The sequence below is a fragment of the Mustela nigripes genome, chromosome 12, assembly GCF_022355385.1.
Source record: "Mustela nigripes isolate SB6536 chromosome 12, MUSNIG.SB6536, whole genome shotgun sequence".
Classification (NCBI taxonomy): domain Eukaryota; kingdom Metazoa; phylum Chordata; class Mammalia; order Carnivora; family Mustelidae; genus Mustela; species Mustela nigripes.
In genome coordinates, this window is record NC_081568.1 from 71,756,277 (window position 1) to 71,784,034 (window position 27,758).

Consider the following 27,758-nt stretch of genomic DNA (forward strand, 5'->3'; position numbering starts at 1 on the left):
CAGCGTGCAGAAAAGGGCATCTCCAATAGCTAAAGAGCGGGCCCTGGGGTCTAGCCCTCATCTGCAGGGAGTGAGCAGCCTGAGTCCATCTTGCAGACACCTTCTAAGTATTTAAGTTCATTATTCACGTATTCAACCATCTGTTGGGCACTTAGTCTGTGCTCAGCACTGGGATGGCAACTATGAACAACTCAAAGAAGACATTCAAAATTTACATATAACCCAAGAGAGAGAGGCACACAGGTACGAAGCCTACCTCAGACATTTCTGCCCTGGATGAGAATTGGATCCAAACTTTGCCTCCACCACAGAGGGGCCTGGAGCAGCTCTCCTGAGCTCCCAAGGAGCTTCCCTTGGCTCCCACCAGATTTGTGGCATGGTCGTTGAGACTTCTTACATCCTGCCTTCTGGTAACTGTAACAAAGAAGCCAACAGTCCAGAGGAAGCTTCTTTCTGATGATCAAGGTTGCAGGGGTCAAATAACACCCCAGGGGTCAAAAGACAAGGAGCCTGGTGAGTGGCAGGGTGTCCAACTCAGCTCTGGGCAGAGGCACTGGCTAAATGGAGTCTGTATTCTGACCCTCAGCCTGCAAACTGACCATCCTCCGGGACAGAAGTGTCCCTCTCAAAGCCACCAGGAAAGAGGGATGTTGTTACTTCCAAGGGTCCAGACTCCAGGTTCCTCCAACAGCTGCCCCCCCACCCTGCCCCACCAGTGATGTTCCTCCCCACCTCCCAAACCCAGCATGAACTCCTGTAATGCAACAGGAAACTAAGAGCGCCTTAGGGTCCTAAAACCTCAAGACCTTTAGAAGACCCTCTCTGGAGATGTAGTGTCCTGTCCTTTCTGTTATAAAAACCCCAGAGCCCTTCCCTACCAGCCTCAGCCTTTCATTAGGGTCCAGAGGGAAGAATGGGGTGAGCTAGAGGTGGGTTCAGAAAGGCTTGGTGCCCAGAAAGGGCTGGTCTGCTGGGTCTAGGGATAAGAGGCTCTGGGCTTCCAGACCCAGCCAGAACACCTTCAGGGACAGCCTTGCTTGCTAGCCAGACCTCTGGACCCACTACCAGTACCCTGAAGAGCCCTGCCTCCCACAGGGATGCCAATTAGAACATTCACTCCTCAATAGAGTGAGAAGCCTGGGTGCATTCTCCTTGAACATTTTCTCCCAAGGGTGATATGACTCTAAGCAAGTGAAAGCAGAGTAGCCAACCCCCTGAACGTGGTAATTCTCAAAATAAGTTCCCTGACCCAGCAGTCTCACCTGGAAACCAGTTAGAAATGCATGTTCTCAAGCCTAGCCCAGAGCTCCTAAACCATAAATACCAGGGGTCTGGACCAGCAAGTGGAATCTTTTAAAGCCTGCTTCTCCCTCTCCCACTCCTGCTTGAGTTCCCTCTCTTGCTGTCTCTTTCACTCTCTGTCAAATAAATAAAATCTTTGGGGGAAAAAAAAAAGCTTTCCAGGTGATTCTCATGTATAAGAAATTATAAGCATCACTGTTCTGAGAAGAAGAGGGCATATTATTTCACCTTTTACTTGAATGCCTCCTCTGACAGACATCTCATTACCAAACAAGCCAGCTCTCCTTAAGCAGAGCTAGGCTTAGAGGCACATACAAGGATGTTTGCTACAGTACTGCTTGTGATGGTAATAATCTGGAAACAGTGTGAAGGAATATTCATCAGTCACAAAATAGTCAAGTAACCTATGGGAATACACACTTGGGAATACTAAGCTGTGGTTATAAAAGAATAGGGCCGGTTTACATACATTGATGTGCAATGATACAGATCTTCAAGATGTACTGTTAAGTGATAAAGGAATAAAGGAAGTTGCTAAATAATACACATAACTCAGATTTATGTGTTTTTTTTTCTAAAGTTCACAGAACAATCTATTCTTTTATCTGTACACATATAAATGAAATGAAAATGTATTGAACAGACTGGAAGAAGACCCACCCAGAAGAAAACCCCCAGGTAGGGTCCTGGGATGGGAGAGATTTAGCTTTAACCATGTTTTTCCCCCATTGTCTGCATGATTTACATCATCAGAAGTCAATTTTAAAGAATGAATAAAAACTTTGAGGGGCAGCTGGTTGGCTCAGCTGGCAAAGCATGTGACTCTTGATCTCAGGGTCCTGAGTTCAAGCCCCAGGATGAGCAGAGAGCTAACTTTAAGAAAAAAAAATTTTTTTTTAACTTGAAATTAAATCTACTTAGAAAAAGGAAGTCAAGCCAAGCAGCAAGCATTCCAGTGGGTGATGGGGGGGGGGCTCACAACCTGGTATCGAGCACAGAGCCAGGGTGGGAGTCAGGTGCCATAGTTCTGGCCCCAGCTCATGAATGCCAGGTCATCCCAAGAAGAGAGAAGGGCTGAGTAGTCAGAGTGGAACACAGGAGCTTTTGTTGCCTGAGGGGCTGCTGGTCAGGCCAAGTCAATCTCACCTCTAAGGTGTTTGTAGCAGCCTTAAGCCTTCCTCTCTTGGTTCTCTCAAACCCATCCCAATCACTCAGCAGTGGGAGGACATTTGGTTCCCCTTTCTGAAGAGCACTTGGAGTCTAAAAAGAAACTAGGGAAGAAGGACGCTTACCCCACCCTGCAAGGAATCATGTGCTGTTAGAGGGAGCTCCAGGCAGGTAAGCAGAGATCTGGTATTTGGTAATCCTCACATAAGCTGTGAAAACATCCACCAGGAAGGCTTGTTTTCCATGCAGACCTAGACAGAGCAAACAGAACAGTCATGGGTGTCATGGTGACTGTCCCCAGAGCCTGGACCCAGGTCCTTGCCCCCCAGCCCATCTGTAAACCTGCTCAGTGCTGCAAGTCCTCCAGCCTTCTGTCCTTTCAATAGACCTCAGGACCTTTCCCACACTGTGCCCTTGGCCTGCAGTGCTCTCTCCCCAAGCGCCCATTTACCAAGATAACTGCAATGCTGGCTTCAGATCTCTGTTGAACTGTCACTTCTTGGGAAGTCCTTCCTGAGTGCCCCAGACCAGGTCATTTCCTGCTGAGGTCAGCCCTCATTTTAGTCTTTGTGTGTGTGTGTGTGTGTGTGTGTGTGAGCTCTCTGCCCATTATGGGGCTTGATCTGACCCTGAGCTCAAGAGTCACATGCTCTACTGACTGAGCCAGCCAGGTGCCCCAGCTCTCATTCTAGCCTTGGATATCTCCTTCATATGTTCCACATGTTCAAATGATATGTTTATGTGTGTCTAATATTTGTGTTTTGTCCCTCTCCCCATCTTGCCTACTGGACCCTGAGCCCTGGGCCCCTAGGGGTGTCATCTTATCCAAGGACACAAGGCCATTAGGTACAAGAGGCTGAAGAAGTGAGAGGCAGGAAAGACAATAAGAGAATCAGGTTGTCTTAAAGAAATGTCAGTTTCCTCACTCAGCACAATTGGGGATTATATGGGTACCTAACAATTCTGGGGGAAGGTCTGACTTAATGGCCAAATAATAATTACTACTAATTAGCACTACCCTTGTAAGAAAGCACTTAAAGTGTTTCTTCTTCTTCTTTTTTTTTTTAATTAAGATTTACTTATTATTTGAGAGAAAAAGAGAGAGCAAGTCCACATGTAAGCATGAGCAGGGGGAGGGGCAGAGGGAAAGAAAGAGAGAGAGAGAGAATCTCCAGCAGACTCCCTGCTGAGAGAGCCCAGAGCCCAGCACAGAGCTCGAGCCCACGACCCTGAGAGCATAACCTGAGCAAAAATCAAGACTTGGATGCTTAATCGACTGAGCCACACAGGTGTACTGAAGTGTTTCTTCTTTTAAGAGATCAAACATTCACCCTTAAACCTCCTTACTCTCCCACTGGCCTAGCAAAGCTTTCTTTCCCTGGGATAGGAGGAAAACCTCAGCCTGGTCCAAAATATCAAAAACTCTAAATCCTTTCAATAAACCCTTCCTGAGCATCTATTGTGTGCCAGATGTAACCTCGGCACTCACAGGGCTTATTCCTCACAAGAGAGAGATCTATGCCACAGCCCCCTGCCCTGTCTCCCCACACTGTGACATATATTCCCATCACGCTGGAGCACCCATGGACCTTCTTCATCATCAGCAGCATCATCACCATTATCATCAAGACTAACATATAGCATAACAAATAGCACTTACTAACACTAACAAGCACTAACAAACACCCTTACTGTGTGTGCATCCAAGTCTGGTTAAGAGCTTTACACATAGTCACACATTTAATGCACACAAAACCCTAAGAAGCAAGTACTCCTCCATTCTACAGAGGAGAAAACTGAGGCACAGAGAAGAGTAAGGCCTTCCTTTTGCCTTCCCAGCACCTATCCAACCGGGGTGGTGGGGTGGGCTGTTTCTCCAGGCTGCTCCAGAATTTATTTATTTATGTATTTATTCATTTATTTTTAAGATTTTATTTATTTATTTGACACAGAGAGAAAGAGAGAGAGATAGCAGAGCAGGCAGGCAGAGGTGGGGGGAAGCAGGCCTCCCGCCGAATGGAGAGCCTGATGCGGGGCTTTATCCCAGGACCCTGAGATCATGACCTGAGCTGAAGGCAGAGGCTTAACCTCTGAGCCACCCAGGTGCCCCTTCAGAAATACTTTCTTCAGAGTTTGGGAAAAATGGAATATGCGTTATCTGAGTGTTCCAGCCTTGGCCACATGTTAGATGTCCAGCTAAAGCTGGAGAAGGACATAAAAGACATTCAGTATCTACAGGAACACCCCTGGAAAGAGACCCTTCTCCTTTGGCTTTTTCCCCTAATTATCAGTGCCACAGGTCGTGTTCCTTATGAAGCAAGCTGCATCAGGGAACCTGGGGAGTAGGCAGAGGTGGGGAGTTGCTGTCTCATGCCAGCTGTTTCCAGACCTTCGATTCCCTGAGGATGTGAAGGGCACAGAGAAGGCTGTCCGACACACAGCTGCCAAGCCCCTGGTCTGTGCTCCACCCTCCTTGACGAGACAGGTCTGGGCTGGCCTGTAGACACAGAACTCAAACGGAGCCCTGGCCTCAGAGGCTGGAGATCTACATGGGTGGTTCATGCAGAACCAACCTGTACACACATGCATAAAAGGGAAATCAACTGGCTCTCCTTCAGGAAAGGCGACACGGAATAGGAAAATGAAGGAGGGCATTTGGCTGAGGGCTAAGAGCTTTTGCGGTGGAATGTCCAGGGCAGGCAGGGGTCTACTCAGCATCATGCAAAGCCCAGGGGGCCAGGTAGCTTAGGGCTTGCTTAGGGATCCCCATTTGAAATGGCAGCATGTCCTCAACACAGAGAGATCACTCAGGGAGCAGAGATGAGCTGGGAGAGATGGGAGGCCCCCCCAGGCCCTACAGGCCACAGTGAGGACTTTAGATTTACCACACAGTGCATGCAAGGTTATGATAGTCAGCAAAGAAAGTCCATCTGTGATGTGGTCCTTCAAGCATCTAGGAAGGACGGCTCTGGCTGCTGTGTGGTCTGTGGCTGGAATGGGGCCAGGTAAGACAGAGAAGAGAGTGACAACATCCGGTGAAGGGGGCCAGGGGTCTGCATTCCAACTGTCACAAAGAAGGTGAAGAGGAGGAGACAGACTTTGGACACACCAAGGAAGAAGGACAGGTGGACTTGGGGTCCACCCAGGGTGGGAAATGAGGGAGTAGGAAGCCAGAAAAAATGCCTCGAATGTGTCTGGCCCAGATGAGCAGGTGGAGGTCGTATTTGCTGAGCCAAGAACCTAGGAGGAGCTGCACTGGCTTGGGAACCTCTTCCATCTCGATCTAGATCTGCTGAACAAACATATACGGAAGGCCCACTGTGTGCCTGGCTAGATGTTCCCTTTGTTGACAAAGCCATAGATGACAAAGATTGAAAAAGATTGACAAAGATTGACAAAGATTGACATAGATTGACAAAGACTGACAAAGATTGACATAGATTGACAAAGCCATACATCGTTTTTATCCCAGGCTTTCCCAGGTGAGGAGGCGCTGGCCAAGGCATCCGCTGCTGGGCCTCCCAGACCACTGACACCCCAGACTTTCACCCCAAGAAACCCACTCCACAAGAGAGCCCAGAGGCCAGACAGAAAGAGAGAAATAAAGGCTGTTGTTGACACGAGAGGAAAAACCAGGCTTCCTGTTTGAACTCGGGTAGGTACTGGAAGTTGTGAGTAATGTCGAATCTTGGCCGGCTCCGAAGGCGGTCTGCGGTGGGGGCTTCTCACACTCGCTGTGAAGAGCAGCTTTGAATCACCCACTTGCAGGAGACCTGGGGCCCGTGGCAGGCCTGTGGAAGGAGTGCTGCATCCACACGGGCAGGCCACAAGGGAGGCAATCAGCGTGCACTGCCGGCTGCAATCGCATGTCCTCCGCAAGGACCCAGTGTCAAATGCTAAGAGCTTCTCACATCTGGGTCCCCAGTGCCCTTGGCTCCTGCAGCCAGACAATTCCCAGGCCCCTGGAGGCTGGAATCGTCACCTTTTACCCCACTTGAGGTTGGACCTTTGCAAGAGGCCACAGGGGGCTCAGGATCTACTCTGGACCAGGAATGCTGGCCCTGTGGGATCTGGGGAAGGGTCCTTGGCCTCTCCCATCCCCAGGCGTCTGTCTGGAAAGGGAACCCATATGGGAATAAAAACCTCAAGCCAGCTACAGAGGTAAAGTCCCAGACACTGGATGAGTCCCTTATCACGTTCGAGCCTCACAACGTTCCTGCGTCACAGACAAGGAAAATCTTTTTGTTCTAAAACGTACATTTTTTTTAATGTTACTGAGGTGTAACTAAAGTATACTAAGCTATACATAATTAAAGTATATAATTAAATTCTGACATGATTACACTCATGCAGTCATTACCACAAGCAACGTAACAAACGTTCCCATCTTGCTCAAGTTTCCTGCACCTTTTTGTAATCCACTCCTTCCTCCTTCCACCTCCAGCTCTGGCCACCTCACCTGCTTGCTGACAATAGAGACTCCTTTATATTTTCCACAGGTTTTTTTTTTTTTTTTTTTTAATTTTTAGAGATTTTATTTGCTTATTTGGGAGAGTGAGAGAGCACAAGCGGGAGCAGGGGAGGGTAGAACAGAGGGAGAGAGAGAAGCAGGCTCCCTTCTAAGAGGCTTCTGACGTGGAGCTCGATCCCAGGACCCTGAGATCATGACCTGAGCCAAAGTCAGATGCTTAACTGACTGAGCCACCCAGGCACCACTTCTACAGTTTTATATAAATCTAGTCATACGATATATGCACCCTCTTTTGTCTGGGTTTTCTCATTCAACAGAATTGTTGTGAAATCTACCCATGTTGTTGCCTGTGTTGCCTGTATCAACAGTTCACTCCTCTTCATATTGCTGAGTAGGAGTCCATGATACGGATATACCACAATTTACCCCGTTACTTACTGGTAGACATTTGGGTTGTTTCCAGTTTCTAGCTATTATAAAATAAATTGTTCTAAGCATTTGAGAATGTTATTCTGTGCATATGTTTTCATTTCTCTTTCATTTCTCTTCTAAAAGTGGTTTTACAGTCCCATTAACAGTACAATAGATTCACATCCTCACCAATACCCAGTATGGTCAGTTTTGGGGGTGTGTGTGTGTTTTTCAGTTCTGTTGGATATGGTAGTGGTATCTCACTGTGGTTATAGATTTGCATTTCCCTGGTGACTAATGATGCTGAGCATATTTTCATGTGCTTATCAGCCATTTGTATATTTTCTTTTTTTTTAAGATTTTATTTATTTGAGAGAGAGAGAGAGAGATCTCAAGCAGGCAGAGCAGCAGGCAGAGAGAGGAAGAGTAACAGGCTCCCCGCTGAGCAGAGAGCCCGATGCAGGGTTCGACCCCAGGACCCTGAGACTATGACCTGAGCTGAAGGCAGAGGTTTAATCCCCTGAGCCACCCAGGTGCCCCATTTGTATATTTTCTTTTGTGAAGTGCCTTTACAAATCTTAACATCTCAGAAACGGAGACACATCTTACAATTGATGGCTTACTATATAGTTTAACTGGCAGAGAGCAATTTTTCTTCCTTGGCGGGACATAAAATATGGTACACCTAATGATAGATGGAGTCCAAGATTTATGAAATACATGAAGTCACTTGTCCTGGGAGACACAGTGGATGGGGGACAGAGTGTCTAACCCTAACCCCGGGCTTTTAAACAATACATTATTCTTCCCAGTTAGGAGAGTCCAGACCAAATGTATGGTCAGTGTGAGAAAAACGAAACGGGTCATCCAATACACTACTATGCTCTAAGTATTGGACCGCCCCAGAGCCCTGGAACATTCAGTGGTCTGGCTCTGTGGGACCCACTGGAAGGAGAAGCAGCGCCCACGAGTGTAGGCCCCAGCTGGTCTTGGAATCTCGCTGCACAGCAGTTCTCCACTACCTGAGCCTTCAGCGGGCAAGGGGTTGCCAAGAGCAACCACCTGCCACAGAGGTGTGTAGAGTGGAAGGTGCTGAACAGGATGCAGCCTGTGACCTGTGGGACTCTGGGCCCAGAGAGGCAGTCAAGAGAGACCCATGGAATCCACACTCTGCAGAGGCCGGAAGCGCTCAGAAGGAGCAGCAGTGGTTCCCAAGTGGTTTGTGAATAGGGTAAAACCGTTGCTGTATGGTGCCTAAGGGTCCTGGCAGGGGGTTTTAGGTCGTAAAGTTCAATTCTTGCTTCCAGCCCTTACCAGCTCTCTGACCTCAGGCATACATGTGGCTTAACCTTCTGAATCTCGGTACCCGCTCCCCACCCCACGAAATGAGGGATTAATGATATGATGGTGAATATTTTTATTCCTTTTACAAATCAATAAACAAGATTAAATAAGAAATGGAGGTAGAGTGCTTGGCTCAAAAGAGGGCTCTTTGGGGCACCTGGGTGGCTCAGTGGGTTAAAGTCTCTGCCTTCAGCTCGGGTCATGATCTCAGGGTCCTGTGATAGAGCCCCGAATCGGGCTCTCTGCTCAGTGGGGAGCCTGCTACCCCCCCACCCCCTGCCTGCCTCCCTGCCCACTGTGATCTCTGTCTGTCAAATAAATAAATAAAATATTAAGAAAAAAAAAATAAAAAGAGGGCTCTTTGGTGTGGGCTTTAAGGATAGCTAGAAATGGGGCACCTGAATGGCTCAGTGGTTAAGCATCTGCCTTCAGTTCAGGTCATGATCCCAGGGTCCTGGGATTGAACCCTTCATCAGGCCCCTTGCTCAGCAGGAAGCCTGCTTCTCTCTCTCCCACTGTCCCTGCTTGTGTTCCCTCTCTTGCTGTCTCTTTCTCTGTCTAATAAATTAAAAAAGAAGAAGAAGAAGAAGATGGCTAGGAATTCAACTGGATAGAGGAATAGGGAAATCCCCAGAGGTGAAACCTGTGTGCTCCAAGGCAGTGCGTGTGGACCCACTGGAAAGGGACTGAGGTGGGAAGAGTCAGCAGGAGCCATGATTCCTCTGCCTCCACCTTGGAAAGACCTTTACAGCTGCCTCAGAGAGCATCTCCTGAAATGCAGCCAGGTGTTGTGTGTGTGGCTGAGGGCCCGGCAAGGAGGCTCAGGGGGCCAGACACTCTAACCCGGATCCAGAAGCCCTAGCCAGGATCTCAGTACCTCTAGGGATCCCTTCCCGAAGCGCTGCCTGCGAGACAGTCCAGAAATGCCCACACGTCCACTCAGGTCCTGGCCAGCCACCAGCTTGCCAGACTACCCATGGCTAGCTGCTTAATCTTTCTGCACCTCAACTTCCCCATCTCTCAAATGGTGACATGAAAATACGGCATGCCCTCCTGCCCACCACACAGAGCTGTGGCTGAGATCAAATGAGATGCTGAAAGTATACGAAAGTGCCTTGAGGCCGATAAGATGTTCTGCTTATGCAAATCCAGGGCAGCTCGCAGAATCACATCAACTGCCATGCCAGGCAAGGACACTGGACAGTTCTTCCTGGGACACCTGTGCTTTCCCGACCAAGAAAGTGAGGCCCAGAGAGGGAAAGTAACTCACCTAAAGTCACACAGCTGGTAAGCCAGATTCAAGCCTCAGTTTGAGTCAAGCCAGGTTGAATCTCTCTGTCTCACAGGCCAGGGGGTCTCTGTGGTTTCTGGGGGTCCCTAGGCACAAGGTAAGCCTAAAAATGAAGTTGGAAGCCAAGACGGTCCCTCCTAACAGACTTGAGGAGCCACCAAATCCATGCAAAGTTTAGAGGTCTTTGAAAATGCCTGGTCTCTGCAGACACAATTATGGGACCTCCGCTGGAAATCCCTTCCCTTGGCCTTGGGGTATTTTCTGCAGTCATTGTCCTCATTACACTTACTTCCTCTGTAAAATGGGCATAGTGCTACACTTACAGGGGCTTGCCTTGTCCCTCATACTGATATCAACCATCTCCGTGGGATGGGAGAGGAGATAAGGGACATGAAATTGCTTTGAAAAACCAACCAACGCTGACACAACCCAAGGGTCTGTTTCTATTGTGCTGTAATGACTCCCGGTGTTGGCAGCCCTTGGTAGATTCCCAGTATTGATGAACTATCAGAAGAGGTCAAATCAACTGGCAGGAGATGCCATGGCTGATGAACCCGGTCCCCAGGACCTCCCCAGGAGAGCGCAGATGTTCCCCAAATCCCTGAGCCACTCAACAGCAGCCTCACGGAATCTTTGCAACTTAAAAAAATTGATGGGCATGAATGCACAGATTCTTGGCAACTTTTGTGGAGAGGATACAACTCTTTCTAGGACTTGCCCCCATCTCTCCTCTCATAAAATCCCCTTCTGATCAGGGTCTGATTCTTTTCTTCTCTTCCTTTCCTTTCCTTCTTTCTTCCTTTCTGCATCATCTCCAGTACAGGCAGCATAGAGGAGAAGTCATAGACTCAGCACCTTCATATCCCACTTCTCATAAGTTCAGGCCCCTGATTTTCCCTTGTGACGCGCGTCCTAATGGTGAGCATGAGGTACAGTGAGCGGTTTTGAAGGCAGCTCCTTATCATGGAGCGTTATCTGAGCCATCAAAGAACATTTGAGGAAGAAAAAAAAGCAGTTTCACCATCAAACTTGAAGGTTTGACTGTTAAAAGGAAGAGCCGGGACAAAGCGACCACAGCTTTTATCGCACATTCATGAGGGCGGTGTGCGGTGGGAATACTATATATTTTGGGCCTGCTGCTGAGAATGCCTCCCTGGCCTTTGAACAAAACACAAACCATGCTATGGAAATTGCCGGTAATTGTCTTTACCTCCAGTTTCAGAGGGCGCACACCCGGCCTTGCGGTTGTGGGCGCCGTTTCATGCTGGGGTTCGCGTCCCCGACTCTGCTTGGCACAGAGAGAGTGGAACAGATCAGGGCCTCAGATCTGCGCACACCTGTGGTCGCTGCAAGAAGGCGAGGCAGACTGCCACAAGATAAGGCAACAATGGAAAGTTTCTCACCTGAAAGGTCCGGGGACCAGCGGGGAGGCCTGGGCACCTGGGGGAGAGTTATCTGCCCCCAGAAACAAGGAACGAGGTGCAGAACTGGCCCCCAGAGCCCAGACCCCTCCCTCCTAGGAACCACCCTCCACAGCACCCCCTCAATACATACTATTCATTTTCTTGCATGGTTTCTTAAACATCAACACTGAGGGATTCCTTTTACCTTTGAAAGGCAATACCTGCCTTCATCTATCAATAGTGCTCCTTGAAGAAAATCAACAGAGCGAACAGAACTTTGAAGATCAGAGATTTGTTTTGCAACAGCATGCGCGCTCTATAGTTAGGTCCCTCGTTCACAGCAGAGGTACTCCAGGGCCTCCCCAGAGCACGGGTACCAGCAGGATAGGCCTGCTGCCAGAGGCTACTCCAGGGCCATCCACAGAGGTCCTCTGGCCCATCTCCTCAGCCCACAGGCAGTTCCAGAATGGGGCAGGGACCACACAGAAAGGGGCCCCACAACTCCTGAGCCTCCAGGCTCTCTGGGGGTTAGGGAGGCCCCTGTGGCCTGTGACCCTATTGGCACCAAAGAAAGCTTGGGCTTGAGCCAGTCTGGGTGGGACACCTGGGCGGGGACTGACCACGAGCATGGGGGCCTTTGAAGGAAAGTGCATTGGAGAGAAGTGGTAATCAGTCTGACTCGGTCATTTCATTTGCTCCTGCTTTTGCTTTTTTACCCTTTTGTATTATAAGAAATAGCCTAAGTCATCAGAAAAAGACATAAAGCATAAATGTATAGCATGAGGAATTGGAGTGAGCACTGCCAGAGCACGTCTAGGACCAAGAAGTAGAAGGTGGTCTGCATGTCTCTTGCCCCCTCCCTGTCTCACCGCTCCCCCTCTCTCCTCACCACAGGTCACCACTCTATCCCAGCTTTGAGGGCAATCCCTTCCAGCTCGAGTTTTGCCTCCTGAGCTTACCTCCTCTAACACCGTAGAGGAGTATCGCCTGGTTTGGAACTTGATGTGAAGGGAATCGATCATACCTATTCTTTCAGCTTCTTTCGATCAACACCACGTGTTTCAGATCCATCCGTGTGGTGGTATGTCTCTTTGGTTCGTGCGTCGTCACGGCAGCCTACCTCCTGGCCTGCTTGGCTGCACTGCCTCTCGATTTGCAACAAGCAATGCCTGGGGGAGCCCAGAGTCCTCACTCCCTTGAGCTAGGCTGTGGCGCCAGCCTCCCGCAGGCTGTGGGGGTTTGCCCAGACTCCGTTGTCTCCAGCTGGCCTCGCTCTGTGGGGGGAGGCCAGGACCAAGAGCAGTGGGCTCCCAGCTTCCTCCGCAGAGCTTCCCCCAGGGGTACCCTGGAGGCTGCAGGGACTCACAACGAAGGTTTGCCCAAACCTCGGCCCAGGCGCCTGGCAAGGGCAGTGATCCATGGCTGCCCTGCCACCTCTGAAAGCCAGCTGGGCACTGGAAACAAACAATAAACCCGAGCACGTCCCAAATGAGAAGCAGGTGTCTTCCTGGGACCAGATTTCTTAACATTCCATCCTCTTGGTTTACCCCTTCTCCAATGTGGTTCCCATTTGAAGGAGTCTGAGCCTTTGGAGCCCAGAACCCATATGAAAAATGATATAAATTATAGCTCACCATCCCAGCATGGCTGTTTGGGAGTTTGGCATAAACATTAAGGAAGGGCCACCCTGATTATAAGGTAGAGACTCTGGGGAGGGCAGGGAGAGCCGGGCAGCCCCCCAACATGCATTTCTCTGTTCTCCTCTTGGTGCGGGGTTTAGCCAGTGCCCAGGGTTCTTTGAAAATGAGGCTCTGTAGGAGTTAGCAAGGAAGGCTCCAAGGTGCTGGGAGCAGGGACAGGTCACCTCCTGTCTTCTGCCCTGCCATGCCTCCCCTCATACTCTGATTCAGGCCCAGAATCCTACCTCCCCACCTTCACCCACACAGTCCTCCCACCTACCCAACTGTACCCCTTCCCATGCCCCAGAGCTGTTCTAATTCTCCGCAGACCATTCCTGGACATTTGGTTCAGAGATCCAGTGATGTCCTGCTCCCAAACGCCGGGCATCCCTCCTCCTCCTCCTTCTCCTCCTCCTCTGAACCACACCAATTAGCCCTGATTGCAGAATACATGTATTGTTCTCTAACGGTTTCATGTGTGCAGATCTCAAATCCCCAGATGGGAGTGGGGGCAGGGGCGGACACTGGCCAAGCCTCTGCTCTGCTCTGCTCTGCCCCCCGGTGTTCCCATCTCTGAAGGAAGGAGCCCCCCCACCCAATGTACAGTCTTGGGGCCCTGGTCTTCAGGGAAGCTATGTGATTGATGATGGACTCCCCTCCCACTCTCGGCGTCTACCCCCAGGCCCTCTGCCAGGAAACCCACTCCCACTAAGCCTCAGCACAAGGTGGGAGCCCTGGGCCTCCACCCCCAGCCCCAACACTGGGGCAAACATCCTAAACCACCAAGTACTTCTAAAAATATGGTGTTTTTGTCAGAGAGCAACCTTCCACTTCCTTCAGACTTTGATCCCCATGCAACCCACAGAGGAGAAGACATACTTACAATAACAGTTTACAGCTTTCATCTCCCTTTGGGGGCTACCTCTCAATGGCTTTGAACCCCCAGCTGGATGGTGGTACCCCGCAGTCCTTCTGAGCATGCTCAGATCCATCTGCCCTTGGTGTGGGGATGAGAGACAAACACATCTGTCCCCAGGGTGGGTCTGTTCTCAGGGACAAAAGTCCAGGACACAGAGCTGCCGGGACACAAACTAGCCATGGAAACTTATGCAAGTTTATAAGGCCCTTTACTGTCTAAAATCTAGAGAGCAGGTTCATGCTAGAATAGGGTGGAATAAATAAAGGTTCAAGTATAGAATGGGCTGGAAAACAAAGGACGGAGAGGCCGATGCTCGGACAGAGGAAGACGCTCCATAAGTAATTGTCAAGCTTTTAGGGAATGTTTCTGGCTGGAGAGATCAGGAATGTTCTACCCACAGTCTTGTAGGCAGGGGTTCAGAAGGAGGCTGAAAGGTGGGGATGGGGAAGTAAGGATTTCCTGGTAATGGGAACAGCATGGGCAAAGGCTCAGCCACACATGGAACAGGCAAAGTGAAAATTCACACCATATTTGGCTGAAAGGGAGCTGTGAATATTCTTCCGCGGACTCTACAGATACACCAGCCGTTGCTGTTCTGAAGAAAGCACAGGCACAGGCGAGGGCACAGGATGAAATGAAAACCGTGATAAAAACAATCATCGATGAGCACCAACTGTATGCCAGACCCCATTTTGAGCCCTGAACACAGAGGTCTTTGCAAGAGACCTCAACTGCCGTTAATCACGTTTATCTTTCCTGGAGGCCGACAGCCTCAGAGAGGAAATGTCCTTGGGCTCCAGGTCCGTGACAGAGCTGGGTTTGAAGCCAGGCAGCCCAGCTCCCGGTTGATAAGACCCAGCAGACTCTGCCTGAGGCCTCGGTGATTCTGGCTGATTCTGTGCTTGCTGACCAAGACCCTGGCCTTTCTGCTCACTGGGGTGGCCAGGGAATGATCCCAGTGCCCATGTACTCACGCCTCCTAGAGGTCAAGCACTCTCTGCTTGTAACTTCACTTAGTCCCCCACCAGCCTTTGCAGTATTTAGATACAAAACCCTGCAAGGAAGCCGAGGTGCAGAGAGGCTAACTGACATAGCAAGTAACAGAACGGGGATTTGAACACAGATCTGTCTGACCCCAAATTCCGAGCCCCTAACTTCTCTGCAGCCTCTCTGGGTTTCACCCCCTGCCCGGGAATTCCAGACTGTGAGTAATTTCAACATGTCTGAAGAAGTTAAAATCACTATAATTTCCTAAAGACTTTAAATGGAGGCAGAACATCTCTCTTCAAAACAAAGAATTTATCAGCAAAACTGCCAAGGGGAGCCTCTGAGTCACCGTCTTGGGCTTCTCTTTGTTTTGGAGAGGGAGTTGTGTGTAGAAGTCCCCAGCACAGGGGCCAGGCTTAGAAAAAACCAAGGTTGGGGTCCTAGCTTTGCCTCTCACATGCTGTTCAAACCTGGGGTCATACCTTGACCTTTCTGGATCCAGATCCCCATCTAGAAGATGTGCAGATCTTTCCGGGTGATCTCCAACATTGACTAGAGATCTCACCACGTGGGTCTGTTCACCTCACCGATCCCCAGCCGTACACCGCTACCGCACCACCACCACCCACCCCCCGCCATGGAAGAAACAAAGGTACTGTCCCAATAGTGTAGATCTACAGCTCAGTAAATTCACTCTAGGCCTCAGGTTATCAGAGATGTCCATGTGAATGTTCTTTTCTGGTTGCAGCCCCTGTCTATTCTCAAGGCGAAGCAGAACCAAAGGAATTTCCCTGTCGGCTGGTTCACAGATTTGACCCAGGCTTGCCAAAGCCACCTGCAGCCAAGGCCTCTTTCAAGCCCACGTGCAATCCTTCCAGGGAATAAAGGTGATTTGTGGATTCCTGACCCTGAGTCATAAATCTTCCAGCAATCGGCTGTGTTTGGGAATGGCAGCCGCCCCAGACCCCCTGATAGTGGGCATGAGTCATCGGAGCACAGGTGCACCTCGCTGGATAGAGCTGGAGACGGTCCTGCAAAGTTAAACGTGAATGCAACCACTTCCAATGCCCTAGGAAAAGCCATTCCCTTCTGGGGTGGGTAAGACCACTGCCTCTTCTTCTTCTTCTTTTTTTTTTTTTAAAGATTTTATTTATTTGACAGAGAGTGATCACAGGTAGGCAGAGAGGCAAGCAGAGAGAGAGAGAGAGAGGAGGAAGTAGTCTCCCTGCCGAGCAGAGAGCCCGATGCGGGACTCGATCCCAGGACCCTGAGATCATGACCTGAGCTGAAGGCATAGGCTCAACCCCTGTGCCACCCAGGTGTCCCCACTGCCTCTTCTTAATAAGGCAGGGCTTCCACGTATTGGGAGCACTGAGGAAGGTGAGGAAGTTGTAAGTAAGCCGGGACAAGACTGACCCATATGCATGTGCGTCTGTCCCCAGCACGGCCGTGCAGGTCCCTTGTGAGCAGTGCCCATGGAACTCTACTATGGAAGCTGCTTGTGTCTCCAGTGTGTCTGCGGGGAGACGGACCAGGCCAAGGGACTCCGGGCTGGGCTGGGCTGGCTTTACACAAGGCAGAGCTGGGAATCCCACCGAGGCCCAAGCCGTACAGACCTGTGGTTGCCCAGAGGGCCTGACCAGGTCTTCCGGATGTGACTTCCTTCTAGAATTCCCATCAGTGCCCCTTGTGCCAGGCTCAGAAGTCAGGAGTGGGCGGGGAGCATAGGCCTCTGTGCAGAGCAGAGACCAGTACCCACAGTTCTAGGTGTAGTAGGGGTAAGGGCACTCTTCCTTCTGCCCCACCTTCCCTTGAGGGAGAAACGGCTGCCAGGCCCCAACCCTCCAGAGATGGATAGAAAGTGGCCACAGCAGCCCCTCTCCTGCTGGCCATTCCCTCTTCTGGGAAACCTTTCAACATTCCCCAAGCTGGAATTTCTTGCCTCATCTGAAAGTAACTGTTACTTTCCTGTAAACCACAGTTCCAAGACCACTGAGGTGCCCCATGGACCTGGGCTGTGTGATCCCAGACCACTGGGGCCAGCCAGGCCACGGAGTGGGACACTGTAGCTGTCCTGCTGCTTGGTTTAAAACCAAGTCCCCAGGGCTGGCCACCACCTCCTCCTGGCAAGCACGAAGCATTTCCAGTAGGAGCTTTTGGAGTCTCCAGAGGGATGCAAGGGCCCAAGTCCCAGCCTACTCTGGGCCTCGACCTCCAAAATGCCTATGTGGGCAAAGGGAGGGAGCACTAACATATACCTAGCCCGCCTCTCCTCTTTTCTCAACAGGGCCCCACAGGTCAGATCCTGGAAGAGCAATAGAGCTTCTACTAGTCCAATCGCCACTGTCAAAGCAGTAGGACTGAGAAAACATGAAATAGGGCAGCTGCCTCTGCACTCCCCACAGAGTGGCCTCTGTCCCCACACCCTAAGGCCGGTGGACAGAGTGGGAGGGAACCGCTCTAGACCCCACCGCTGCCTTGCCCAGGATGAGTACATAGTGATAGGGCCTCCCAAGGCCACTGCTGAGTTCCTTCCCCAGGCAGGGAAGGGCTGTGACAACCCAAGACAATGTCTTCCATTTTAACCAAGAGCTCTGGCTTTCCTTTACACAGGCTGGAGCAACCAGGAGTGATCCCATTTGGAAGCATCAGTTCTTTAAAGAATTTTCCCCTCTTCTCCAACATCTCAAAGGTGTTCACAGAACACTGATAGCTGTGCCATGAAAAAAATGTACTGTAGTCAAAAAAAAAAAAAAAAAACCTGTACTGTAGTCAAATACAATTGGAAAATTTGAGTTTAAGTTAAACCAAATGGGTTTCTTCTGAGAAGAACCTCTCACAGCGTTTATTTCATGTGCTAATATGCATCTCAAAAATCTAAAGACAGGGTAAGCTGTTTCCCTGGATTGCTTCTGATCTTTTTTTTTGATGGACTTTATCACAGGACTGGGGTTTACTGAAATCCCTGGGGGGACGTGCGTCTATACCTGGGGTTGCCATCCCCTTCTCACTCTCCAAGGGCCCCAGCATGCTGGGGGAGGCTGGGGAGGCACAGAGACCAGGCTGCGCTGTTGGGAACAGTAGCCACTCGCCGCACGCAGCTGTTTACACTGAAGTTGATTAAAATTAATCATAATTAAAAATACACCTTCTCGGGGCGCCTGGGTGGCTCAGTGGGTTAAAGCCTCTGCCTTCGGCTCAGGTCATGATCCCAGGGTCCTGGGATGGAGCCCCGCATAGGGATCCGTGCTCAACGGGAGCCTGCTTCTCCCTCTCCCTCTGCCCTCCCCCCGCCTCTCCCCCCATTTATCCTCTCTCTTCCTCTCTTTCTCTCAAATATATAAAATCTGCAAACAAACAAACAAAAAACAACTAAGTGAGTGAGGCAGCGGTAAACCAGGCATCTTCCTAAGAGAGAACCGCCCCTGTGGAGGACAACTTGACCATTGCCATCACAGCTAGAAGCACAAAGTTTCTGTGACCCAGTACTTCCACAGCATGGAATTAGCCTATAGATGTACTTGCACATGTGTGTAATGCTGAATGGGTACGACCATCCCCGTCAACATTGCTTATCACCACACCTATCAAAAACAACCTAGATGATGACCCAAAGAGGCCTGATTCATCAACAGAAGGTTTATGGACACAGTGGATGCTCTCTCACTTCTAAAGCAGATGGACAGGCGTCTCTGTATCCCAATAGGACGTCATCTCCGAGATGTACTGTTAAGCGAAAAAAAAAAAAAAAAAAAAAACTAAGCACAGGACAGTGGGCTTAATATGCTATTTGTGGCAGGAAAAAATGCACACAATGCAAGCATATATGGTTGCAGATGCATGAACTCCCTCCAAAAAGATACACAGGAAAGTAGTAAGAGCAGCTGCCTCAGGAAAGGGGTGGGGTAGGGGAGAGGGGTAGAAAGGAAACAATTTTCACTGCATAATTGTTTGTACCTTTTTTCCTGTACCCTTTGAAATTTGTCCCACTACCTATGTAGTCTTTTCAAAAGAGAAATGAAGTAAAGTATAAGAAAACCTCCCTGAGCCACCCATTTCCCGTTTTCTTGCCCCCAGGATAACTTTATCTCTGGCTCCTGAAGACCCTCGCTGGTGACTTGGAGACAGCCCAGGGAGCTCAGCATCTCCCCGCAGTACCTGAACACACCCCAGGGCGCCGGCTGGAGAGGGCAGGGGGCGGTGGAGGGGCGAGCAGGGTGTTGCCCACCTTCTGGAAAAAGAGGCCAGGCCAGAAGCCAGAAGCATTCAGAGTTCCACAAGCAAAGTTTTTTTTCCATATTTTTTTTCTTGTGGTACAAAAAACACCTAGCATAAAATTGAGCATATTAAGCATTTTAAGTGTGCAGGTCAGTAGTGTTCCTATACTCATATTATTGTTGCATGACAGATCTCTAGTACTTTTTCATCTTGCAACATTGAAACTCAATGTTGCAAATGACTTTCCTCCGCATCCCTCCAGCCTTTGGCAGCCAGCTTCCTCCATTCAGCTTCTATGTCAGAAGCATTCTTGCTACTGGCCTGGGAAGATAGGCCTGGGGTTCGAAGTCCCAGGATGTCCTGGCAGAGTGTGCACCTGTGCTTCCCAGCCCAGGCAACTCCATCCTGCTCTCCTTAGAGACAGTATAGCTTCAGGGTTGGGAGCTTAGACATTCCATCTTCCCATTCACCAAGCTGTATGTTCTTGGCAAGACTCAGCCTGTTTCCAGTTCAGTAAAGTGGCAACTCACTCAGATAATACTTTTCTCTCCATCAGGTGGAGTCATGTAGAGAGCACATTCGGTGAGTTGTCCAGCCCCTAGTACAGGCTCAGCCAATGCTGGCTTTGGTTATGATGCCTGTGCTGGGAGGGAGGCCCTGCCCTATGAGAGGTCAGAGCCTTCCCAGGGCCTTGACAAGTATTCCTGGAACAGAGAGGTTAAAGATTCTAGGTCACCGCAAGTCCCCAGGAAAATCCCTGCCCTCAGAAGTTCCTAACTTGGGGTCTATGGAATTGAATGCAGAACTAGGCAATGGTGGGTTTCCCCCGAGGAACTTTCCTGCTTCTGTTAGACCCTCAGAGGGGCCACAGTCTGTCACCTGGGCAGAACCCTCCTTCCTCTGCTGTCTGGCACCCGAGAGCTCCCGATTGCCTTGGCTCCTACACCCCCCTCCTTGCGAGGCGGGCTCTCTGCCAGGCCTGACCACTAAAACACTAGGCCACGTGGAGCACAGCCCGGGCTCTGGGCCAGGCGGGAACAGGGCTGGGGTGAGTTGATCGTAAGCGGCATGCTAGCATGAGTGTGGGTCCGTCCCCTCAGATCAGCCCCAGGCGGTCCCAGACCCTTAGGGCTGCTGATGAGATCCTGCTGAGCGTCATACCACCCTTCCAGGCCCTCCAGCCTGCCATGACTGAAGAAGGGTGCTTCCCACCGAGCTTGAGAAGAAGGCACTGCAAGGTAGATATGACGACAAGGGGAACAAGCCACGGGACAGCCCCGTGCCCTGGCAATGGCCTCAGTTTCATGAAAAATCAGAAACCCACACATGCCTGCAAGAGAAGGTCTGGAAGGGAGTCCACCAAGAAGCTTTAACAGGGGTTCACTCTGGATCCTGGAATGCCACATTATTTCCTACAATAAATATGTATATTTTTTTTAAACTCGGTGGCTTCTAGCGGGGGGTAGATCTGTCCCAAGAGGGACCTCTCACAACACACGAAGTACCTTTGGTGTCCTTTGTGTGTCACAGCCGTGAGGGAGGGGTGCACGTCTGCTCCCGGCATCTGCTGAGGAGGGGTCAGGAGTGGTGCTGACCAACCTACAACGCACAAGACAGTCCCCGCGACAAAGAATTATCCGGCCAAAACATGTCAGCGGTAGTGATAAGGGAAAAACTGTACTCTAAGATGGCCAACCAAAGCAGCAAGGAATTCCGGTCCCTGTCTCAAAGCCCTTCCGGGTTCTTTTCTATCCCTTGACCACACATGCGCCTAAAGTACCAAATATGCGGAAGTAAAAGGGTATAAATTACCCTTCCTGCATGTGCTCAGGCTCAGACCTTTGGAGCCTCTTCTGAGGAGACCTTCAGCCTCTTCTGAGCCCATTGTGTTAAATAAAACTCTGATCCTCCAAGATCTCCGTGTGCCGCTTGGCTCTTCTGCCAGGATCCAGTCTAAGTCCTGTAATTGTAGCAAGATTGAAAAACCCTGAGAAAAACAGTGGGACTTACTCTGCCAGGGAAACAGGGATGGAGAGGCATGAGGCCCTCAAGCTGCTTTAGCCTGTCCCACAGCCTTCCTGAGGCAAGCCCTTCACCACCTACCACACTGGGTTAGAGCCTTGTGGGCTCTCCAGCAGGCACCCGGAGGTCTGGCCAAGGTGCCAGCAGGCCCTCTCTGGAAGCCGTGAATCTCCTGGGGTCCCACCCATCGCCAGAGGGTCCCGGGACCCCCAGGACCCTTTCTCCAAAAGCATCCCCAGTTTCACCTCTTCCCAGAACACATCCCTATCTAATAAAAAGATGTCCTGCATATTAGGACCAACTGCCAGGAGCCTTAACATAACTGCGATCAGCGAAACCCCCAAATTCTCTTAACATCCTGTTCCCAAATCTGACAATGGCATCCTGTTTTCTTTGGGAAGGAAATCCAGGTTGGATTGATTAACAAATACAGTCATTATTTAACCACAGAACTTGGTTTTGAAATTAATTTACAATAAAAGAAAACGTCCGTGCTAAATAATCTCTCTAATTACACGTTAAGGGCTCAGAAATGGAAAACATTCAGGAGCACAAAAGGCCCCACTGAGCTCATTTAGTCTGCTTTGCTTCTCCTGTAGCTCTATGGTAACTCACAGAGGGTGGGGGAAGGCTTTTAAAATCAGATCCCCAAGACTTCATCCGGAACAGCCGCAACACAAAACTCTCTTTTAACAAAATCTTCGGATGATGAAATGGTAAGGGTGTGTTCCCAGTTGTGGCTGGGCACAGGCATAGAGAAGCCACCTCTTCCTAGAAGCCTGCATCCCCTTGTGTTCACCCTGGAGAGGCCAGTCCAGGGTTTGCAGGGTTGGGGGGTTGGGGGGGTTGGGGGAGGGGGCTTGGTCACTGCAGCTCTCTACTCGCCCATCTTTAGTGGAGGGGCTGCTGGTGATTGGGCCTGGAGGGGCTCCTCTAGGCTTGGGGCGAGGGAAGGACAGGAGCAGGAGTGTGTGTTTGTCCAGAATGAGCCCAACAGCCATAGTCCCACATGACCCACAGTCATTTTCCCTGCAGCTGTGCTCCAGGTTCCTGGGAGCTTTCTTTTCTTTCTTTCTTTCTTTCTTTCTTTTTTTTTTTTTTTGAAGATTTTATTTATTTATTTGAGAAAGAGACAGTGAGAGAGAGCATGAGAGGCAAAAAGGTCAGAGGGAGAAGCAGACTCCCCATGGAGCTGGGAGCCTGATGCGGGACTCGATCCCGGGACTCCAGGACCGTGACCCAAGCCAAAGGCAGCTGCCCAACTAACTAAGCCACCCAGGCGCCTTTCCTAGGAGCTTTCACATGGGGACCCAAACCGGCCAACACCAGGGATTCCTTTCTCTGCAACCAATCCTATGCCAGCCTCTGCCAGCACTTCCCTCTCACGCTGCAGCCCTCTGCCTCTGGACAGATGGTGAGACCCTGCATGGTCCTGACCACCAGCCCCATCTTCATCATAGGACGATCCTTGCCTCCAGGCTCCTGAAGCTTGCTTGCATGAGCATGGCCTGAGAGTGTCATGGGTGTGGTCTGCAACCTGCCCAAGGAGCGGTTTAAGGTCAGGGTAACCAGGACTAGCTGGGGGCCTACCCTCACCCCTGAAGGCTCAGAGACACTGAGGCACCGGGGAGGGGGCCAAGTCCAAAGGCGCCAAGTTTTAGTCTATAATAACCCAGCCAGGCTGCCCTGGACTTAAAGTTGTGTTTTAGGGCCTGAGATGGAGCAGCAAGCAAGCAGGCTGTACTCTGGGCTCGGGTCCTGCAGCGTGATGGACAAGGAGGTCCAGCACTGCTGGGGCTGCCCAAGGTTGGGGTGGAGAGGGAGACACGGAGACAGAGGAGAAACAGCCTCATGAAGAGAAGATGGTGGGGGGGGGGGGGGGAGAGGAGGAAGAGGAGGAGGAGGAGACTAGAGAGACAGGCAGGAGAAAGACAGAACTCACTGAATCTCACCAGCTCGGAGCCTGGTGTGCTTCTCCCCCTGAAACCAGAATCTGAGAAGGAGGGCTTTGGGGAGGACTATAATTTGGGCAACTGGAAAAAGCCATCTGGCTGGGCCTGGCTTGGGGGATGGATTCTTCTGCCCTGCCCTCTGGTTGCCACAGAACTAACCTTCGAGGGGACCTGCCCTTTTGATGAAGTCCCAGAACCTAAGTCAGGTTCGGTGGGGAGAGGAGGTTCGGAGCCGACGACTAAAGAAAGAATTCTTAAGACGTCGTTGGTGCAAAATGGTGGTTTATTAAAGCACGGGGACAGGACCCGTGGGCAGGAAGAGCTGCTGCCCCGGGTTGTGAGGGTGGGCCTGTTATATACCCCACGGTTGGGGGGAGGTGGTGAAGGGATGGGAGGTTTCAACAGAGTTCTCACATGTTAGGGAGGGCCTACAAGGTGCCGGGGGGGAAGTCTTTGCCCTTATGGCTTGATCAATGTCGTCTTTAGGTCAGGCATTAACATCAAGATAATTGGGAGATTCTTGGTGGGGCATTATGATCCGGCTATCATTTACATTCCCTTCTACCCCAGTCTCCTCCAGTTTATGGTGGGAGGGGGACATTAGGGCTTCAGGAACCAAGAGTTATTTGCCTCTGGAAATTTGTGCTATTGATAAGGTAACCTCCCTGTTTAGGTCTCTAGGACATCTTGTAGAGCAAGGGAGATTCCTGTTCTGCAGGATTGCGATCCCTGCAAGTTAACTATTTATCGTTTTATGACGATCAGGGGTGCCTGAGGAATGCTACACATATGGAGGGGAGCGGGTGAAGAGGGGGTACAAGGCGCCAGCTTTTGCTGTGTCCTCAGCCAGCCTCCTGCTCCCTCATCACTTTGACTTCCCAGAGGTTTAAACTTTCCCGATTCGCAGGATCCTGAAGGCTCCCTTCAGATATATGGTGAAGAGTCTGGGGCTCTTGGGGTCCCTCTCACCGCCTGCCTCTCTACTTCTCCTGTTGGCTCACCTTCCCATCTGAATAGCCTGGCACAGCCTTGGTGAAGCAGAACATGGGGGCCAGGGAGTCTGCTGGGTCTCCAACGGCGGCTACGCAGCCCCCACACCCTCTCCCTGGAGTCAGCCTTTCCAGCCACCTTCCTTGTCCCACCAGAAGCTTGTGGGCCAGACCCAGGGAGTGAGGCTCAGTGGGAAGAGGGCCATCCCTCATCTCCCAGGCCTTGTTGGTATAGTCTGGCCTCTTGGCTGGCCCTGGGTCAATGTGGGAGGCCCTGAGTGCCCAGGCCTGTGCATGGGCCACAGATGGAGAAAACAGAAGGAGCAGGACTCTTTCTGTTCATTTAGACTATATGTACCACCTGCTTCTCTGAAGGGTTTGAGATCCCTGGCGAGTACTACAAGGCCAGGGGTACAGAGCCTGGGAATAGATAGGCAGGGTTCCTGCAGCACGAGGAGTAGGTAGCAGTGGATATGCCAGAGGCTGTGGCTCTCCCTGGGGGGGAAGGGATTGAGCATTTTCTGGAAGGTAGAGGCCAGCCTGAGCCGCAGCCCCTTCACGTCTTACCCAGCAGAAGAGCTTCTAGGGCACCGGCTCATTTACGTATCATTTGCATTCTATTTTCACCTAATGCATAGGATGGAAAATCCCCCTCGGCATTAGGCCCAAAAGTTACAGTCCCTAATGCTTTGCTCCCATCGCTGCAGTTGCCTGTGGCAGACACGGGAGTCCTGCCCATCACCTGGGCCTCCTGCCTTGAGGGGGCAGCTGCCAAAAGGTGGTGGCAGCAGCAGACACAGGCCTCACAAAACAAGAGACTTTCACATGTGACTCACACTCCCAGGATCAGAAACAAAATTAGTGTGAAAACCAGAGCCCGGCTTCGTCTTCTCTGGGGAATCCCCTCAAGCTCCCTCCCCATTTCACTCCTTTAAAAAACCCTGGCATGGCCCAGCATTCAAACCTTCCAGAGAAGTGCCACACTCTCTCAGCCACGGTGGGAAGGGGCCATGCCACCCATGCTGGGTGCCTTGAAGTCTATCCCAGGGTTCTAGGTCTGGGAAAGCATGTCAAAGCAGAGAAATAGTCAGAAGGGGAGTCCTCCCAGTGGGGAGCCCAGATGGACCTTCTGTGTCCTCCAAGCCCCAGGGCTGCTCCAGGCTCATCTTTTGCCAGCCTGGCTTCCTCCTTATAATCCATTCTGTGAGCCGTCCCAGATCCTTGCAGTAGATTGCCGTTCTGCCTAAGACCACCAAAGGGGATTTGTGTTGCTTGCGAGCAGTCACGTCAACTGGCACAGTCCCCACGAAGGCAGGATGCTCCAAAGCCTTCAGCTTCTGGCAGAACTCAGGCTTTTCTGCCTCCCCAACAGACCAGCCTGGCCACCACCAGTGGCCTGATTTGGGGGCAGTGCTTCCTCCCTCTGAATCCCTGGGTCTCTCACCTGTAGAGGGAAGCTGGTAATTAAGAAACGGGATTGGGGTAAGGATTCAATGAGATGAGGGAGAGCTGACAGAGGAGTGGGGACTCAGCAAAACTCAATCTCCTTTGATGGTCGTATTCCTTTATAATTATGCCAACATTTAAATGATTCTTCTGATTGCTTTCTTTCATGATTATTTTCATTGTTATTGCTAGAAGCAAGAGCAGCATGGTCTACTCATGCGTTATCCCATGAAGTAGCAAAGCAGTCCTCATTATCCCTGATTTTACAGAGAGGGAAACTAAGACCCAGAGAGTGATTGAGAGGTGGGATCCCAAGTCAGACTCCCCGGGTCCAAATCCAATCCCCAACACAATAGCTGTGTGACCTTGGACCAAGTCACTTGTGCCTCAGAGTCTCTGTCCTCCTCTGTCAAATGGGGGCAATAAGAATATTCAAGCCACGGGTCAAGTATTAGATGACACCAAGGAATTATCATTCGTTTTTTGGGGGGCAGGAGATGTGATAATGGCTTTGTGGTTACATAAGAAAGTATCTCTGGACGCCTGGGTGGCTCAGTGGGTTAAAGCCTCTGCCTTCAGCTCAGGTCATGATCCCAGGGTCCTGGGATTGAGCCCCGCCTGGGATCCTGGGATTGAGCCCAGCCTGGGATCGAGCCCCGCCTGGGATCCAGCCGGGATCGAGCCAGGATCAAGCCGGGATTGAGCCGGGATCGAGCCCCGCACCAGGCTCTCTACCTGCCTCTCTGCCTACTTGTAATCTCTGTCAAATGCATAAATAAAATCTTAAAAAAAAAAAAAAAGTATCTCTATTTTTAGAAATATATGCTAACGCACACAAGGGTGAAATGACATGATATCTGGGATTTGCTTTAATAATGTAATTTAAAAGAAACAGACTAAAAGAGAAAGAAAGCCAAAGAAAGAATATGAGCAAAAACAAGCGTGACAACATCTTGATAATGGCGCAGCTGGGATGAGGGGACACATGTGGGTGTATCCTCTATACCTTTGAGATTTTTCTGTTAACAACACACCAGAAAAAGACCACCGGCTCACAGAGCCTTTGTGAATCCTCTCCCTGGTGCTGGCCACAGGGAGCACTTAGTAAATGTCACCTAAGGCTGTCACTGCCATTATCCTTGTCACCATGCTGCCTGCCTGAGCCGGCCCTCCCAACCAGTCCTCCCCCCTATACCCTGCCACTCCCAGTGACACTTGGCTCTACGCCCTCACTGCGGGGCCTCACCAGCTGTGTGACACGGTTCTGTCACCAACACTGAAGGCAGGATGCAGTTATGAAGTGTCCCCCCCACCTTATGCCCCGTGCGAGCGACTCTGTTCTAAAACACCCGCTTTCTGGGGCTCAGTGAACCAGAATATCAGGCCACTAGGCCTACTCCACAGCCCAGGAGAGAACCTGTCACAGCTCCTTCAGGAGGGATATGAATTCTGCCAGTGACTCCAGTGCCATCCTCTGGTATGCAGTGGTGGCAGCTGTGGGGGGAGGCAGGGGTCCAAGGGTTACTGTCCTACACGGTCCTATCTTGCCATCCCAGCAGTTCAGACATAGCCTCTTCCAGACCCTGCCACCAGGGGGTGCTCTCCAGCAGAATCACAGCCTCCCTGGGATCCAGGGCACAAGAGGCTGAGGAAGGAGCCAGCTGGTCACCCTGAACTAGTGAACTGCGGGCCAGGAGCAACTCCCAACCCCCACCTGCCATTTTTATTTCCACCAGCATTTTAAAATAACATGAGATGGTTTATTTTTTTAATTACAAAAGCAACTCATGCTCAACGCACACACTGGCTTCTTTGGATTTTTGTTTTGTTTTGCTGCATATTTCAAGATTTTCTGTGCTTAGGGCAAATGGTTCCTAAATTTTGGGGGCTATGAAGTAGAGGAAGGGGGAGTTCCAGGGGCCTGTGAGACTAAGGCAGGTCCCTGCCCCTCTGGGCCTCGATTTCCCCTGTGTGCATGTTTGGGGGTACTGGCCATCTCCTACATCTCTTTGAGCTCTAGCAGACTGGTTTTCTTCTCGGGAAGGTAGGACAGGAGAGGTTCACACCCCCCCCCCGCAACCTTTCTCCACAAGGCCCCCACCTCACTGGCTCTTCACCTTGTAGCTCTGGTCCCTTCTCAGGGGACCCTCCTGACCA

The 27,758-nt window shown here is 50.8% G+C and overlaps 1 long non-coding RNA gene across 1 annotated transcript; it reads right to left on the reverse strand.

Moving 5' to 3' along the window:
* Nucleotides 1-262: 262 nt before the first annotated feature.
* On the reverse strand, nucleotides 263-12,502 carry LOC132027872 (uncharacterized). The gene is made up of 3 exons (XR_009407233.1): nucleotides 12,414-12,502; nucleotides 2,595-2,720; nucleotides 263-414 (listed from the first exon to the last, which is right to left on the reverse strand). It is a non-coding gene; the product is annotated as an uncharacterized LOC132027872 (long non-coding RNA).
* Nucleotides 12,503-27,758: the final 15,256 nt, after the last annotated feature.